General features: G+C 27.6%; 1 protein-coding gene and 1 long non-coding RNA gene across 2 annotated transcripts in view; one reads left to right on the top strand and one right to left on the bottom strand.

The window, feature by feature from the left end:
- LOC148226056 (dipeptidase 1-like) overlaps window positions 1–20,714 on the top strand; it is a 193,310-nt gene that overhangs the window by 121,154 nt on the left and 51,442 nt on the right. The gene's annotated exons all lie outside the window — the stretch shown is intronic.
- Window positions 1,072–3,440, bottom strand: LOC148226057 (uncharacterized). Its single transcript, XR_015812339.1, has 3 exons — window positions 2,730–3,440; window positions 2,620–2,663; window positions 1,072–2,556 (listed from the first exon to the last, which is right to left on the bottom strand). It is a non-coding gene; the product is annotated as an uncharacterized LOC148226057 (long non-coding RNA).

Below are 20,714 nucleotides of genomic sequence, written 5' to 3'. Positions count from 1 at the left end.
GGTCAAAACAAAGACTATCATATTTTTTGTGGATCAAATGTGGTATTTAAAGCGATCCTTCACGTATTAAAATTATTGGTAAAGTGTATCTTTTAGGCGAACTTGGTCAATATGCAGACTTTCATCTGAAAAGACAGAAACTAATTAAAACAAGCAAGAAAAGAATTTTGGGAAATTTTAACTATTGCTCAAATATTCCAAATTAGTGGTCACAATAGCAGAAATAACTTTTACTATCACTGCTGACATAAAAAGCTCCTATATGGTCCAGCATATAAAATAGGAGCGTAGAATAATTTATCGCACGCAATTCACCGCCAGCAATTAATCGCTAGCAGATTACTGCCGCGTCAATTGATCACATAAAGAATTTATAGCCTACATATAATTACAAGTAGATTTTACGGTCTGAAAGCAATTAGTTGTGATAATACAAACTTGCTTATTCATTGGTTGATTGGTGATGTGCAAGTCTAAAAATATATTTTTTTAAATCAATACGTATTTTAAGAGGTTTAAATTATATGCTGCTCTAAAATGTCTAAGACGCTCAATTTAACTTATTTTTAATTTCATAAATAAATTAATCTAATGGAAGTTTTAAAAATATAATTTTTTAGATAAGGTTTGGGTTTTATTAGCAAATAAACGTTTCAACATTATAAATATTATTTTAGTAACTACTCCAATAAAAATGTATCAAAAAATTGCATTATAATTCTACAGTTCAATATTAGTGCACCTGTATTTATTGATTGTGTGGATAGTAAAAAACATTTTTAATTTATAATGAATAATAAATGTATGTAAGTTATATTTATTGCTTGAGAATTAAATATGCTAGCGATAAATTATTTATGTGATCAATTGACGCGACGGTAAACTGCTAGCGATTAATTGCTGACCGTGATTTGCAGGAAATATAAATTTTCTGTACTTCTATTTAATGGTTTATCCTTGAAACTGTGCGCTTAGTTTGTTTTTCAATTTAATTTTAAATGGTTGCAAAATCAGTTTCCCTGTTCTTCTAAAACATAGTATTTGATTCTTAAGACTATATAATTTCATAATCTTATATATAATTGTTCTAAGCCGTCGCTTCCGGACGCGCATAACTTTCAATGAAACATTCTCCGTTCAATTCTTTACTCTGTAAATCGTATCGCTTTGTATGAACGGTGTGTAACAATACACGTAAACAAAGGAATTACAATAATAAATCATAATAAAAATAAAAATTGAATTTGCTCCGATTGATTTTTGAGCCGCCGGTAATGCGTTCTGTTGTTTCGACCAATCAAAAATAAGCATTCAAATATTCAAATAGTTTCGACCAATGAAAAATAAGCATTCGAATTCAAATAGACAGTACCGTGACAACGCTTTTATTTAATAATAAAATTTTGCTACGCGACAATAATTTTCATTAATTCGTCATTTGACTGAATATAAATAATCGGATTGCAAATTAACTAGGTCTGTTATAACTATGTTAACTTAAATATATACATAATGTGTTGAGGATTAGAAGAATACATTGATTAAACTAGATAAACAATCTTCGTAATGAAATCTTCAAATTTTGAATTCCCGGCGACGGGCTCCGAGGCCGAAAAGTGAGTTTTTCCTTTTATAAATAATCGGATTGCAACTTAACTAGGTGTGTTATGACTATGAAAATGAAATATATACATAATGTGTTGAGGATTAGAATAATACATTGATTCAATTAGATAAACAATCATAAAACAATCTTCGTAATGAAATATTCAAATTTTGAATTCCCGTCGCCGGGCTCCGGGGCCCAAAAGTGAATTTCTCCTTTTATATTACATAAACATTATCATTGCTTCCGATTTAATGCACAATTTTAAACGTGAACGTGTAATATATCCTTAGTATGTATGAGGATTGAAAGTTAATGTCGATCAAATCGGCGCTGTCGGAACGCTATATCAGCCAACGGACAGCTTATAAATGTGTAGTTCCTTGGATGTTATCTAATAAACGACAATTTACAATGATTATATATATATGTGATCGCAAACCTGGAATAATCGACAGCCAAAATATCTAAGAGTGGGTTATTTCTAATTCCGATGTGTCAAAATATGTTCAATTTTTGTTCTGTGCCTTCATTCCTCTTTCGGAATAGTCAAATTCAAGATATTCAGTTACATCAAACTTATGTAGTATGTTCTTTATTAAAGATAATACTTGCTGACAGTGACTTCAATATGAGAAGATTCACTCTGTTTATATATACCAATTCTACGTTGTGGTCATATAAGTCATCAAATTGCTCCCTCATTACTTCTGAAAAATAATTAAAAACACCTTTATCAAGAGTTAAGCATTGAACACATTATTACTACTAATATAATCCATAAATTAAATTTAAACAACCGAAGAACAAAATTGACGAAAGTTACTGTATAGGATTAAACACGTAGATTGACATATCTTCATCTTCTTCAAAATAGTCGCAATATGTCATATATTAATTGTTTGCGATACGTAAATGTTATTAGATCTATCATTGTTTCTGAAAATTAACTGTAAACGATACTATATAGTGGGTAAAATGTTACTTTGTTTAATTAACTTTGGTATGTATACCTTTAATTGCCCAATCACCGCTGTTTGTCTTTTAATATTAGATCCTGGAAAGTCAATGGTAATTTTGTTAGAATAACCGTAACATATTATTCATATAACCTAACACTTACTGGCACACTCATAATTTATAGTTTTAATTATGTTATACACTTTAAATCATCTTCAATTGACACTTTGTAAGAAGAATGCTTTGTTTAATTAACATATTTTACTGTTTATTGAATCGCACTAAGCTGTATCCCGGCGCGCGCTTGACTGATGACAGAACTGTCAAATGTAAGCAACTGAGGGGATATCCCGATACATGATCGGGATATCACCGCGCGCTTAAGAACGAACTACGAAATTGATTTTAACGATTTAAATTGTAAAACAGTTATCAATATATCTTTAAAAATCATCAAATTCTAAAAAAAATATTTTTTTAAATATTTTTAGTTTATACGGTATTTAAAATATAATATAAATAATGTGGATTTTTATTAGCTTCTCTTAACAAAAAAAAAATATGTACTTGAATTTTGGCGAACGTTGGCAATTTAAATTAATAGTTTTTAGAGAATTTTTAAAATTTCGCTTGAAAAAACATTTAAAAAAAAAGGGGGAAAATTTCAAAATAAGTACTATTCATTACCAACCAACTACTAAACACATAGTGTTGCAAGAATCTCTCTTACTGACCCCTTTGAAAGGAAACTACACAAAATTGTAAAATATTTTGTAACTAATTTAATTTTTTTAACTTATTTAAATATTTTTTAAATTATTAAGTTTTAGAATAAATTTTCAAGATTTATTCAAAATATTTTTTTCAACCTTAAAAATATTTTTTATTTTATTATGGATTTTAAATATTCTTAATTTATTATAGATTTTAAATATGTTTAGTTTATTTAAATTTTAAATAATGTGAAAATTTTTTGCACTTATTAATTATTAAAATATATAATGCTGCGCAGATAAATCATTTACTTTAAAAAATAAATAAATATAAATATTTTTTAATAAAAATTGACAAAGATCTCAAAATTATTATTATTTTTAAAGCGCACTTTTGGTCTAAAGTAACAGATTAAGTGCTTGATATTTTCAGTTTATTATTTCTTTCTAATTGGCTTTTATATTTACACATAAAACATATAAACAACTTTTTTAAATTATAAATCAACTTATGGTGTAACTAAAAAAAGTTCTTATTGCTAAGATTTAAATTTATGATAAAATTCTGTTATATGCAATTTATTCATTGGTTCCGTAAGCTTCGCTGTATTGAGATTTCACTGTATAATTTTTAATTTATTATTATCTAGCCAAGTTCTAAACCTATTTATATATGATATGCAATATTTAGATTTATCATTAAATATCTAAGTTTCAAATATAACGATAAAATTTAACGTTTCAAATCTAATAAATAATATAAAATGTTTTCTTCTGGAAATATTTAGTCAAGTTGTAAACCTATTTTCAAATGAATTGAAAATGTTAGTAGTTTTTTATAGATTAAACCATTTTGTCTATTATTGAAAATCCTAAATAATAATATCCAATTTGGACCATTAATTTTTTTTAAATATTTAAAAAAATCAGAACGAAGCAAAAATTATATTTAAAACCCAAAAAGTTGAGGGTCCGGTATACGCACACTCGCTAGCTTTCGGTACCTCACGATAGTGAGGTACCGACAGCTAGTCTTTATAAATGCACAAAAGTTAACCTCATTCATAAAAAGAACTGTGCAAAAATAATTCTAGTCTAGTCGCAATGTTGGAGGCTTCTGCTAAATTATTCGATAATTGTCTTGAATCGCTTAAGGAAAATTTGTGGGACATGCAGCATATATGTACATATATATCTAGGTACTTTAAATTTAGTATATAACAAAAAAAAATAGTAGAAATAACAAATTTACAAAGTGGTTTTAAATAAATACAAATAATAAATAGTGAAATAAATTTTAATGCCTATTTTTTAATTAAAAACTAAAATAATAACTTAGATAAGATAGCTTATATTATATATTTTTTAAACTTTATGTTAAATTAATAAAAATTGCAATTTATAATTATTATTGTACCATATTATAAAAAAACAATAGTTATATAGTAACTTTAAATAACAATTACTGAAATTATTTTGAATGAAATCAAGTAATCTTGTGAGATACCAAGTAGAGCTAATTTGATACTACATAAATAAATAAAAAGTTAATATAACCTCATAGGAAGTGGATGAACACGAACCCTCATTATGAGTATAAATAATATATTAGGTTTTATGTTCTCTGTTATAACATTATTTTAATAAATGTACTTTGATATGTTAAATGTATTATTCATTTGGCTATTATAGTTTATGCGCCATGAAAAAGAGCATTTGATTATTCTCAATTTTTCTCTAGGCGCTTTTCCGGTCGTATAATTGAGTTTTCTGAAAAAAGGTATGACGCAGCTTTTATCGAGCCTTTAAGGTCCCAACCGCGTAAAGGTCCGCCCTCGTACCCGAGGAGGGATTTACATGCAATTGTTTGTAAATAATAAATAATCTTCCCGTTACATATCGTATTTTAAGGTATTATATGGTATAATATTTATAGGTCAAATTACAAGTTTGTCAATAATTCACATCCGAAGGGATAATATCATAATGGGTTTGTTTTTGCCGCCCGGGGCAGCGCTCTCTAAAACCGGCCCATTGTTTCAATTAAACAACACTATGGACCCAGAGCGAGATGGTATCTTCTGAAACTCGACAATGGCAACAACAAACAGCGCAATTTATTTTATTGTTTAAGAAAAAGGGGAGAAAAAGTGTATGTACTATGTATTATGTATGTATTAAAAGCGAAAAAGTTTGCGAATTAAGCGCAAAGTGACTTTTTTCAACTGCCTTTATCTCGACGCGGGAATTAATTTAATTTTGTTAACGTTCAACATTCGTTATTTTTACGATTTTTATTTTGATGTTGTGTACGTTGTTTGAAAAGTTGTTTTCCAACTTTACAATACGATTAAATATGAAAAAATACATCTACAATATATATATATACGAAAGAAGCTTTTGTTAGTGTTAGTTAAAAATTTCAATCTGCTAAAAGTAAGGAAAGCATATATAAAAATCGCATGACAACATATTGTAATTATGCTATGCACCTTAAATATTTTAGAAAAATTAATGTTGTTTTTGAAAATGTAACTAAAGTAAGTGCTTTCTCGAGATCTTTTTGATAATACCTACAATTTTGAATCTTAGGTTGCTCTTTCGTTCTTGATTCTCACTAAAGAATTTTAAGCAGCATATGCTTAAGGCTATATATACATATGTTTATATTTATTATGTTATTTTAGTAATAGTTTTATGTGATATTCATGTGGTATATTAGCATTAAGTTAATATGATCGTGTTGTCAAAAATCCAGGAGCACTTTTTAATTATTTTTTACATCAAATAATTCACCTAAAATTCAGTGACTGTAATATTCCTAATTTATTTTAATCCATTCGCTTTTTATATTAAATATTTTAAAAATCAAATTATGTTTTACTGTTACGATGAATACTTATTTAACTACTTTTTACATAATTGAAACATAATCAAATATTATTATTAAAAAACTGCCAAATCTTATATAACGTTTTAAGACCCAAAGGGTGTGACTTTGCAGCCAAAAATAGAAACAAACTATTGTAGAGTTGTTTTTTTCCGAGCGCTGGTGGAGAATCTGGCGAAAGAATAATGTACTCGGGATGATCCTGAGTAGGGCATCTAAATACCCGGACTAATTAATTACCCGGTTCTGCGGGTATTTTCCGAGGAAGAACCGGGTACCCGGTTCGCTAAGCTATTTAATAGTTTTCTAAGCTATTAAATAAACTACTTTTGTAAGCCGTTAAGAGTCCAATTTTTATTATATTTGAATCTTTGATTAAATATGACGTGATATATTTAATTCAATTTTGATAATTAATATAATTTTAAAAAAAATAGGGTATTGAAATAAAATCAATATATTATGTAATTATTATTACTTTACTCAATTGAAATATTTTTACATTTCATCGGTAGGTTAGGTTTGGTTAAGTGCTGTCCCTTTTTCTTGTTGTTCAAAGACGTTGGTCGCTAAAGAACGTCGATTCGGCTCTTTCATTTAATTTTAAATTTTGGAAAAAATATTTAAATGAAATCAACCGGATACCCGTCGAAATTTACCCGGTTTTTGGATCCATGAAAAATATGGCGGGTACCCGGGTTCGGATGGCCTAATCCTGAGGTCTCTTGTTGCTCATCGCCGTTTTTCGTTTGCTAGCTGCTTCGTCTTTCAGCCGTCTGCGTCTCTCTCCTGAGGTCAGGCCTTTTGTACCGTTGATTGGGAAGCTCTTCAACGAATCACAACAATGCAGAGAGTTTGTTTATTTGAGCAATAAAATATTTTTACGCCTTGAAAAAGTAAAATTTGCTAGATGAACACATTTCGAAGGTCAAATAATGTAATTTGTTAAATCTTAAGTCTTTTTTCCGACGCCTGATGGCGTATTGTTTCCGTAAATTATATTGCACAAAAGGATATGGATTCTCTGTATTTATGAGGGTAATTATGACGTGCTTCGACACATTCTTTGTGCATTTCTTTATGTACAAAAGGATGTTTTTTCCTCTGGACATTACAAGAGTTTACAGTGGTGGTCCGTTCAGTGCCAGTCTATTATTTCTTTCTCGTATTGTTTATATTACACAATTGCCAATTTATATTCTTGTATTTATCGTTTGGTATGTATTATATGTATTTCTTTACAGAAAATTTTAAAGCATCTCTTGCTGTAAAAGATTCGTAGAAATAAAATAAATATAATTTATCTTAAATATTTTTATTTTTGTCATGATATACAACTAACAAGCAAATACAAAAATGTGAGTATAAAAACAGCATCTAATTTAAGTTTTTACTGGTTTTGTTTGACAAATCAAACAAAACATCACAACTCCTTTCTATGCCCTTAGTAACAAAGCCCACATGTTGTACTTTGAGTAACTAGAGATCAATGTACTTTAAAGGATTGAAATATGTGGTCTAAATTATGTGATGAACGAAAGTGAGAAAACTCTATTAGTCTTCCGCAAAAATCTTGTCAAGTTAAATTAAACTTGATTTAATATTTTCATAATCACATAAGTAAATAAAACATGTATTTAACTAAACAATTTTCCAATATATTTTCTATCGAGAATGTAAATATTTATAAAATCATCGAATTTTTTAATTTAAATTTTTTAATTCTTGGTTTTCTAAATGTCAACTCTAAATATCTTTAAACCGATATTTTTTTTTAAGCTTTTTTTTACTTTCTCAATTTTTTATAAAATGTTTTTAAATCAATAAGAAAAAAATTTTGAAGCTTTTTTGTAAATAAAAATTATACAAAACTTTAGATCATTAGCAACAATTGCAGTAATTTTATAATAGGATCCAAAATTGTGCAATTTTATTATAAAAACAATTGTCTTGTAAAGGTATACTTTACGGTCTTGCAACACAAAACCTAATTCAGATTCTTAACGAGCATCACATAGTAATCCAAGATCAAATAAAAAATCTGTAGATGGAATTTTTCATTATTATTTTCAAGTTATGGTATGTAAATTTATTATATTATTATAATTTCTTATAGGACCATGTATTGTATCTTAAAAATTCCATGAAATTACAAATAAATGGAAAATAAATAATACTCTTTAAGTTCTTGAATTTATGACAATTTTCAAAAGCTTGATTTCCAAATCGTATTTTTATATATTTTTTTTCAAACACTAAATGCTAAAAAAAACTATTTTTTTAAATAATTTTCTGACATGTTATAATAAAATTACATATATACTGCTTTTGCAGTTTAGATTTTATTATTATATATATTCTCTATGAGCTAAAGTTGCGCGTTCTTATATATATTTATTTATACAACTTAGCTTGATTTTAATTGATTATTACGACATTCATTTGCGAGATTAAACAAATTAAACCTAATCTGTGGTGATCGATCAAAATTATAATTAAATAATACTTATTTATTCTGTTCTCTCAGATACAATAAAAATTAAACAACACTAAGGTCCATATGGAAATCGAACCTAGGTCTCTAAGGTCATTAGTCAGCGACTAATATCAATCGTGCTAGTTATTTTAAGTTTGGTCAAGTACAAAAGCAAATTAATATTTCAAAAATAATTTAAACTAGATACTTATCTGCATGTTAAGCTTTAAAATATACATATTTCCCTCAGATAAAGAAAATATTAAACAGATTTCATAAATAAATATGTTTTAATGATTAAATTTTTAATCTATGACTAAAGTTTAAAAACTGTATTTTTTTTAAGCTTTATTTATATTATTTATTCACTGGTACACTATTATTATAGAAAAGCGTATTAATAATAATGTTATATTTTTTGTTTTGTAGAATTAGTTTCATTATGTTTAATAGTAATTTTTCAATATCAAGAAAAATAACAGGTTTTTTATTAAATATTTTTAAAACAAGATCTTTGTATTCATAAAATCAAAATATATTTTTAATGATTTCTACTAAGATCATATATTTAAATATTTTATATTACTCTTACCATATACAAGTACGAAAAAAAATACATAAAATAATCGTCAATTTACGACATAAACACAGTGCGAATTCATCAATAGTCAAAAGGCACATTATTTTAAAATACGCCAACCGCACGTAAAAAAGAACAAAAAAAAGCAATATAACACCGCAAAGCCTAAAAGACCCCCTCTTTCTCAGTCAAAAATTCGCTAAAACAGCTCCGCGGCGCTCTTTGGCCATATATTATCGTCGAAGAGCAACCCTTGTCGTATTTTGGAAGTTCAATTCTGGCCTGCGGATAAAATATCCCACCTGGTTTGGACCACCGGTGCGAGGATCCACTAAATATTGCGTTTTGCCATTTCCATCGTTTATTAAAAATAATGGCCCTCGCTTGGATTCGCATTCGTCCATAGCCACCATTGATATTCTATTATATATAGCTAATACTCTCTGGAGATGCTACTCGCTGGAAATAGATATGACGTACCAAAACCGCGTGCCATTTCTAATACATAATAAATTTGAATTAACGAACCGTTTAATGTATATTACATTAAACGCTGCGGGGAGTTGGAATAAGTCTTGCTAGGACGTGTGAGTTTTCATCTTAATTGAAACTGCCGTAAATCATTGTTAAGTATTGTAAAAATGTTGAACTTCAAACTAATTTTACCACAGGTAGCATTAACTACCAGCAGTATACATTAAAAGTTAACAATTAAATATTTTAAAAATACCAAGAGCTTTACGCAATACACAGTCAAATAATTAGGTTTAATTTTTGCTAAAAAGTTTAAATAACTTGATTGATTAAAACGTAAATTTACAATAAAATATGCATAGTTTTGGGCTGGGATATATTAATTGGGGGTCCGTGAAATATAAACAATTTATAACGCAATTGCTTAGTCCCGAGATTTATTTTTTATTGTTGTGCCTTACTTCCGAGATTTTTTTTATTTGCTCAAAATGATCGTTAGAATGACCTCTAAATTAATTGTATATGTGGTTGCAACCGCCATAGGTATTTGAGATACTTTGTATTTAAAACGTTCTGGTATATTCTAATATTGTATAACGATTTCCCTGTAAGGCATCTTTGTTCAACTGACGCTTTCTAGTGTGATTTCTATAAAATAACATACAACAGTTAATAATATTAAATATAAATTTAATTAATATATAATATGGTGAAAGTGTAATTAAATTTAGCAATAACGAAATAGTATTATTATTTTAATTAAAAGTAATCAAAAATAAATATGTTTATTACGCTATTAAAACACTACGAATGAAAGTAAAATATATGTAGTACACATATTTTGATAACGAGCAAAATTATTTTGTAAAATATTAATACTTTTTGAAGCAAGTTTTATACAAAAAAAAAACACATTTTTGCGTTAAAAAATCGGATTAAAATGTTTGAAAACTTAAATCAAAATATATAATTCAATATTTCATAATTAATTGATTTATACAGTCAATCATGATAACGAAATAAAAACTTTTATGAATTTAGTCGAAGGAAAACGATGAACGTCGCAGAAAATCTTTATCTGAAACCAGCGTGTAATTTTACATATAAATTAGGGTATATTATCTTTGTACTAAAAATATTATTGTACGGTGTAATTAGTGCTACACAAAAGCGTTCAAAGATACGTTTATATAATTGTTATTATATAAATGGAGTATAACTAACTAGTATTATTATTGAAGGTTATATTAATACTTATTATATATGATACATAATTTCGATATTTGTAATTATTATTTGAAGGCATGTGGTTTTTTTTGTAAGACGTCTATTTTTTTCTTTATAGTCTGCAGTGCGGTATAACCTTGTATTTTTATATATTAAAGTTGACACTGTGTGGTTGTAGTTTCAGCATTATTCATGGCAGACTAACGTATTGCATACGTTGTATCCGAATTATATGGTGAGCCTAGATTTTCTCACGTAAACACAAATAACATTATAATATATTTTAAAGTATATTAAAAATAAATTTAAATCAAATGTTCATGAATAATGCATTATATCTACTGTGTGTACGAAGCCCACATCTTCCCCTATCTATGAGCGTATCCTTAAAACCGAAAACACGCGGTAAACGCAATTACGCGTATATGTGTGATGAGATATGATGAATAGGCGTTTCGCTATGAGCAAACCCTATATGTTACTTAACCAAACATTTGCGTGAACAACACTTAATGCCCATAAATAGGATTTGTGGGTTTTAAGCACACGGCTAACTTGTACAACGCCCCCGATAAAAAGCCACTTTGCACAGGTTTTGTTTAACCCATTTAATTTAACAGATGAGCAAACATTTGGACAACAATCCCATTGATGTTTAAAATAAAACTTTTATATTTTAATTTATAGTAAGTTTATTTACTTCACTTTATAATATGTAATTTTTACTTGCTTAATTATTACACTGTGGTTTTTCTATAATCCGCTTAACATAATAAAGTATTTTAGGTGTCATTCCAAGCAACATCATGTTTTAAGGGTATATTTCATTGATCAATTACCTGTCAGGAATTTTCATTGGTTACTTAAAAAAACATATTTAACGTTTTCTTATATTATAGGTATGTTACAGATATTTAAAATACCGTTAAAATTCATTTACACAAAAACCTGAACACAAAAATTAACTTCTATTTCAATTATCATTATTTTTAATACAAAATATATTTCAAAACTATTTTGCATAATAAAAAAAAACATTTGATTTTGTATTACAAAATTAAGTAAAATACAATAAATCCTTAAAAAAAATGTGTATATTTTGTATTAAAAACCATGGCACGATGTTTTGCCAAAAATATGTCAAAATATCCATTAAATTGAGTTAATAAGCCTTAAAATTGATAGACGACGTTTATAAATAATGATAAAAATATATTAAATTAACCATAGTATATGGGTGAACGTATACGTTGTATGAAGAAGTTTGTCAAGTTGAATAGCCCTGTCAGAAATGATCCTAGCTACGTGCTCTGTTTTTCATTATAAAGTATCATAATATTTTGTTTATGTACCTTCTTGTCTCCCCCTATACACAGCGTCACGTTTCATTCATTTACTATCTGGGCATTAAGGTCGAGTCTACTCACTTCCTCGGGTTTCTTTTCTTCCCTTTTCTGTTTATTTTGTGCTTCCTTCTCTGAAACATTCATACTTGCGTCTCGCGTGGTCCGGAATAAACCTCAGAGTCGTTTGTATACCGAAATTTTGACCCCAAGTCGGTTCAGATTTTTTACGTCGAAACCAAGTCTCATTTCAAGGGATTTTGCCTGGTTTTACTTAATTAAGTTTTTAGTTTCAATATGTATATATACAAATATAAAGTATAATATTAATTTGCAAACAGAATTTCATTTGATATTGAAATTTCATGTTAATATATTGACACAATAAAGCGTTCAACTATTACAAATCAAACTGCTAAAGTTAAATTATTAAAAAGGGTATCCGATGTTGTGTAAATATTACATCAAAGCTATTCAAATCGACCTTAGAAACCTATCCAATGAAACGGGCTGTTATTTGAAGGTTAACCAAATAAATTGTTTATGTGTTACTTGAAACCATTCAATGTTGTGATTTATTTAAGGGTTGAACTGAAATGAATATTTAGTATTTAAATTGTTGTTTTTTGAATAATAAATATATTAACAAAGAATTATTTGTTTGAATGTAATAGTTAATCCATGATAAATTTATCAGATTAAAACTTAGTTCTACTTCCAAAGAACGTGATCAGAATGCATATTTTTAAGGCCTCGTTAAGTGGGCAAATGTAAAATTTATTTACATGTAAAAATTACTAAGCTTATAATACAAAAAAGTTCAATTTTTTGTATAAAATATATAACATTAAAATATCTTGACCTTATTGAAATTCTTTCTTCGTAACATTATAAAACTTTACCACTCCGCAACTTCCTTAATTATTTTAACATTTATTTCTTACTTTTTTATAAAAATAAATATTGATTTTGCAAACAGAGTATTTATGATACATTACTTGTTCATATACATATGTTTATATAAACATATATATATCTATACATATGTTTTTACTTTATTTGGTACGCGCTTTCATCTGCTATGAGGCAGAAATCCTCAGGTGTTTTTCTTTGTCATCGCAGCTTAAATTTCTTGTATTGGATTGATCTAAAAATTCGCAAGAATGAATAGGAATTGAATGTGTGTCGGTTACTTAAATACTGCTACGAGTGAATTCAACTAAATATTTATTAAATATAGTATTTTAGCAAACTGACAAAACGCAAACGAGACTAAATTAAAATTTGACAATCAAATCTCGACCAATTACTCGGGTTATTTGGCCAGTCACCGGTACGTAGGTAATAACGCGCTGTAATTCCTACCACTGGACTGGCGATTCCATTAACAGGAATTTAATTTTGACCAAGCAAAGCGCTCAGAAGTACCTACGCTTCGTAGCCATAAACCATCCAAGAATGGTCGTGTCGAGGTTATGACGAGATGTACGTGTCTAGGCTTCGACGCTGTTAATGTTTGATGTTGGGTCAAAATCGGATTTTGTAAATCGTCCGGATACTTTTATTCAACCTTTGCTAAACAACATTTTTTTATGCAACAATTATTTTTGGGTTTCATTGGTTCAATGAATTTTTGGAACTTTTAATTTGTATATTTTCTAATTGCTACTTACACGAAGATGCCACGAAACCTAATTCTGATCATCTCAGAAGGCGGGCACACGTGAGAATACATGCTTTTACATCTACAAGCTGTTTATGATAAAAAAAACTTTTATATATACTTAATTTAAAAACACGTTTATTTGATTATTAAATTTACCCATTTGCAACCCTTTCATTGTTTATATAAAATTCAACAAATGACTTACAACTATCTAAAAGGATTATTATTCTTAACGTTATACAAGATTTATTTATAAACATTTATCGATAATTGGTGCAGCTGATAAATAACAGTTTTTCAATATGCGTGCCACCGAGTAGTTTTTGGAATTTAGCAAATAAGTAAGATAAGAGGAAAATAATATGCTATCGATAACCAGGTAAATAAGCCATACAAAGGAACTGGACAAAATAAGAAAATATTGGACAGATTTATATTTTTTTAACTGTCGTTTATTGATACCAGTTTTTCAATGGGCATGCCGCCGAATAATTTTTGGAGTCTAGCAAATATGTAAGATAAAGGGAAAATAATATGCTATCGATATCCAGGTAAATGGGTCATACCAAGGAACCGGACAAAATATTAAAAATAAACAAACAAATTGCATTAAAATAATTGGAATTAGAGATAAATATTTTAAAAATAGACAAATTGTCAACCATCGATAAAAAATATATTTTATCTAATCTGAGATGCACGACATTTTAATCGTTATGGTTTATATGAACATAACACGAAGCATAACCTTGAACTCGTTTGAGCTTGTTTATGCATCTCGAAATATTTAAAAAAAAATCAGTAGCAATATGACATTAGTCATTAACGGTCGTGTTGCATTTTTGTCGAATAAGTGTTTTTGTTGATATTTTTTATAATAATATCCCTTTCGATGTTTTTAATTAGCAGTGCATTACAAAGTGATTTCTATTCATTTCAATTAGCAGTGTAATTTAGTGTATGTGTTAGAATTAAGCAGTGTATACAAAAAAATAGTGTTAATAAATAAATAAAAAATCTCACTGTACGCGCCTTCTGTTGACGCATATGTGTGCTATAAAAAAATAGCGGTATTTTAATTTTAATCATTTTTAATACAAAAATACCGATATTTCCCCGACAAAAAAAGCAGTACTATTATACATTGTATTAGTTTTTGTAACCAAAAGTCGATATTTTACATATGCGTAATATTTCATAAGGTTTGGCAATCAAAGAATTATTAAATCACACTATTTAAGTACATAACTATTACTAGCTTTATTTTACAAAATTTATGCTTACATTTTTTTATCTTTTTTGTGTTCCTGAAATGTATTTGGTTATATGTGTATACATAAATGTAGGATTAAGTATGAAGTATTAAAATATAAGGCACTCAGATAATATACCTATTAGTATATATAACTGTTAAGTTATAAAAGAGAGGTTAATGGCCAATAAGCACGCTGTCAGAATCGACACTATCTTTTTCTGACCGCCTAATAAATGTTTAAACGAAACTTTTGAAGTTTATTATGCTGCTTCCGGAAGCAAACTTTGTAAATACATAATTTATATATAAATATATATTTATATATATATATATATATATATATATATATATATATATATATATATATATATATATATATATATATATATATATATATATATATATATATATATATATATATATATATATATATATATATATATATATATATATATATATATATATATATATATATATATATTTGCTAAAAAAATTGCATTTATTCTTAATTTTAATTAGTGTGTTTACCGGCACACTAAACATGTAAAGCGTGAACAACTGAGTGAAACCTATTAAAAATATTGTTTTTTTTTTTATAGAAAGGTATATTTTTTTAAATAATCAGTCATGTGTTTTAATATTATACGTGGTCATGTAATAAAATACGTGGTCAAACAAAATAAATCATTACATACTAAAGGAACATTTGCTATCAATTTTACATATAAATTAAATAATGTATTATTTGTTTATAAATAAGTATATATAGTAGTAGCTTAAAAAAATGTATTTAAACGAATCACAACTACATTTCTAAGCATAGGTTATATTAATCGCCTTGTTAATTTAACATAAATTATGTACACTAACCTTTTTGATATTAATGCCTAATATACGTTGTTATTTTTAAATAGTTTTAATATGTGTTCACATAAAATATATATTGATATATATGGAACGTATACTAGCGAGAAAGCGACCTTAGATAGGCCGTGGTCAAACTTTGTTTAATTTTACCGATGTTTTAACCTCTCCAAATGTTTATTTAGGATCTCTATTATTGATACCGACCCTCTCGACAAAGGCGAATTTGACTTAAAAGTGTGGACTCACACACTTCCCTTAATGAAAAACGTCTAATGGAAAACACCCTTATGTGAAGGGCCAGTGACGGTTCGTGAGAATATATTTTCAACAATTTTATTATCAATAACAAGAAACATTCAGATTTGTTTCTAACACAAAAAATAGATTTAACATATTTTATGAACGGACTAACACTTTGCTAATGATTATACTATTTTTGGTTCATATTTATATGGTAAAATATAGAAATCATTTAGCTAACATGTTGACGCTAAAACAATCAATATATGTTTTTTTGTAAAAAAACGTAAATAACATGTTTAAATCCAAATGCTAATCATCTATTTTTGGTGCAAATACATTTTGTATAAATTTATAAAATACAACAAAATAATTTTAACTCAAGGGTTATTACTATTTTTAATTTGAATGGATTCGATTATGTATTATAAAAAAATATAAAAACCATAAATTGTTTCATATTAATTCATAAGATATTTATGTAGCTTTAAACGGGTTAATGTAATTTTCGTTTTATTAAGCTACGATACTTTTTATTTAATACTCCTAATATTGATTACACTTAGCCTTAAATATTTAAATTTAAATAAAAATAAGATGTAACACTTATAAAAGACACAAAACACCAGGCGATCGGTGTAAACAGATACCGTTTTAAAATATTATTTTTAATTAGCATTTTTTTAATATACATCAAACCGATTTAAGTCGGGCCGCTTTGCATAAAGACCCCCCTTTTTTCTTCAGAGCACACCAACAATTTCAACGAGCTCGTTTTGGCAAAAATTGCGACCCAAACGCTTAATTAATGGCTAGGGAGTATGGCGAAAGTGATGCCCTTTTTTCTGTGCGAAAAAAATAAATAAAAATAAAACCCAGGGAGGATATTCATAATGAATTTCTTCAAAAAGTGCGAGCCGCGCTGTTTACACAGGTATCGTATTCCCCGTGTTTAATTCATTAAACAAGGTTCCAAAATGGGTTGTGGAGAAAACGGGGTACTGTATAAATTCACTGCGACAAAAGCTCGAATGAAACGTTGCGCCTTGTTGGTACGATGACGAGGAGATAGCGAATTTAGTATGCTTCCATTTATATATAAAATTCCAGGTATGCCTTGATATTATGTATGAACATATACATATGAAACAACGTATTATTAAAAAATGTATTCAAAGTTGAATTCGTGAAATTTTAATATTTTAGACTAAGCTGTATACCAATTTTGCACTTTTAACCACAAAAATAAAATACTATAAATAAAATATAATATAAATATAAAACCTTATACCGTGTTTTTAGAGATATTTTAAAGGTCATGGTTTATGACAACATATTAGGTAACCAAAAATGTAGGTGTTTTCGAATACTATAAATAAATTAGAAATTCACACGCGAAAATAATTACCTTCATATTTATTGAATTTTTACATACAAGCTTATAACTTCTTAGCTTCAACAACGAAAAATATACTAACTTCCGCTTTGACTTTGAAATTTTCTATAGAAATGTCGAGAAAATTGTGGATGAAAAAGGATTTTTTATCATAATGCGTAAAATATTTCCCGTCTTCCGATTAACTATACCTGATTTATTTCAAAATTTTGCGTAGAGTAGATCATATATTTAATTAACTAAAGTGAAAAAAATAATTAACATGGCATATTTGGTGACTAATTTTTCGTGTCTAGTAAATCGGAATTACTCATTTATATATATGTATATTAAAATTCTGATTGATCATCACAGATTATGTTTTACTATACTAATCTCACAAATAAATATCATGATATATCAAATACAATTCAGGTAAATCGTGCATAGTCACAAATATTGACCGTAAACTGTAATAATACTTTATAATTAATAAAAAAGTAGTATAAGAAATACAAATTTTGCCAAATATCAAATATATAAATATGCTCAAAGTTTTAGTCAATTGTATCATTTACCAAGGCTCGTTATGACGCAGTATCTCATAAAAATAGACAAAACAGCTCACACCACTATTTATAAAATTGAAGGTGTTTTTGTCCAATAATATATTAAGGAGTGTCTGATCTTGATACGGGTTAATTCTATGTTTAGAGACATTTTCGTGGAAAGTTTTTGAATGTTACGGTACAAATTCATAACATTATTATCTTTAATGTATGATGCAATAGTGTGGGGAGAAACATGTACAGGATTTGCAGGGGTATTATTCGAGCAACTTCAGGTATACGCTACTAGTTAAAAATATGAATACACGCTTATAATAAATAACTAGAATCTAATTATGTATTAATATTATGTAGTAGTAACGGGAAACCAGATTCTAATTGAATTATAAATTATTAAAACACGAAATATGATTATTAAATAAATAAATTCGCGCTCATAGTTTTGCATTAAAATATTAATGATTTAAGCTTAGCTCATAATATTACGCTCTACAAAATTTTAATTTTATTAAAGTAAGAATATATTTAAATAATCTATATTCATTAGTATTATATAAAAAAACGGATTTATTTTACTGCTCGATTTTCTTTTCATAAGGTGCTAAAAAATTGTTGAAGATGTTCGCTTAAATATAATATTTGCACATAAAATAAACTTTAGTCTTATATTTTTATATGTTATAGTTATGCGCTGAGTTTAAATATACATTTTTCTTATATTTCTTGTTCCATCTTCTATCAGTGGTTGGCTATCATATTTGCGATTTTGATTTCGTTTACTGCTGCATGGAATATTTCAGTGGAATTGCACCCAAATCATTCTCTTAAATTGCATAGCCATGAGATGCTACGTCTATCGATACTATTTCTTTTGCTTATATTCCCCTGAATGATGAGATTATTTAGTTTGTATTTTGGTCCTTACATAATATGTCCGAGATATTGAAACGCTTTATGATGACTTTAATATTCGTAGTTCTATCCACCCAAGAAATTTTGAGCTTACGTCTATAAATCTAAATTTCAAAGAACTAAATTTTGATTCATGATCAATGCACCCACTACGTATAAGATAATGACAAAAATATAAATACATTCCCTTTCACTCGCTCGCGTGTTTAGTTACGAGATTGAGTGAGACGAAGTAGGCGTGCGGAACGCATGTAACGCACGCCCTCATCTCTCACTTTTGACTGCCATCTTATTGATCGTCTGCATTTGATGTATGTGTGTAGTATCTCTAAACCTCTCTTCTCTAATCGCTTGATCGTCTGTGGCTCATCACAGATGCAGAAATCAGTTTGCCAATTGCATCGCTTACATATTCGACTAACAAAATATGTTTACGCCTTGAATAAGTAAAACTATATGGTGAGCACGTTCCGAATGTCATTTATTAAATATGTAGATTGCAATGGCGGTTTTTACGCAGGTTGATGCATTGTCTACTGCATATTTCATGCACAAAATAGTTATTTTTATAGTGTTTAACGAGCGACTAACGGGCAGATGCTACATAAGGGCAGATGCTACATTAAGCCTTATGTCAAAACTCGTTTCTATTTTCTTTTCATAGGTTTAAATATTAATGACCTCAGCGTTAACTTGGTAGCTAGGTAGACCACACATAAAAAATATAGGAATAATACAAATTGCAATTGTAAAGCTATTCATAGCGCCTATGTTCCAATTTTGATTGGTGTTATAAAAAAGTCTGCTAAATAGGTTAGCCTCTGCATCTGATATTCATATTAAAAGTAGCAATCGCTTTCTTAAAAAAATCCTTATTCATGCTCTAACACCTCTTTATAATTTTTCTACACAGTATAAAGTCATATTAAATCTACGATTTTTTTATATAGAAAGCCAGCTTATTTTCTATATAATTTAAATAAATAATAAAGTTTGTTAAAGTCAATCATATAAATATATCTTTTTAAAACAAATATTACCTAAAAATATAAATCTACTAATATAATATATTAAAAAAAAGCGATAAATATAACATATAAATTAAAGTATTTTATTATTGTGTAAAGGTGTTGACGAATGTCTGAGCCTATTGGTGCGGTATGCGAAACGGCACAATAAAAATGAAAGTCATATTGAATAGTAAATCTCACTGTTTTTATTGCAATTTTTGTCCCGTTTTTTTTTTCAATAAAGAAACAAATTTTATTCATTATTGAAAAAATTAGGGAAACATATTTTTAAATATTATTTTTATATAAAATTGTCGCTAATAATTGAAATACAATAAATATATTTATTATTACAAATTGAAATAACAATTAATTATCAAATTGGCTAAACTAGATTTGCAGTTAAATTAATTAAAAATACGATTTTGCATTATGCTTGTCCGACGCCGTTAATTACACAAAACGAAACGCAATTAATTTTTAATTAAGCTCGAGCAAACCGGGTTATTAATTTCGTTGCGCAGATAGTAAAAGCGAGAGCGAGAGAGCGA

Source organism: Plectrocnemia conspersa, unplaced genomic scaffold (genome assembly GCF_051122295.1).
Source record: "Plectrocnemia conspersa isolate PC_06_02 unplaced genomic scaffold, ASM5112229v1 ptg000014l, whole genome shotgun sequence".
Taxonomy (NCBI): domain Eukaryota; kingdom Metazoa; phylum Arthropoda; class Insecta; order Trichoptera; family Polycentropodidae; genus Plectrocnemia; species Plectrocnemia conspersa.
Note: the sequence above shows the minus strand (reverse complement) of the source record. Positions and strands in the feature narration are given on the sequence as shown.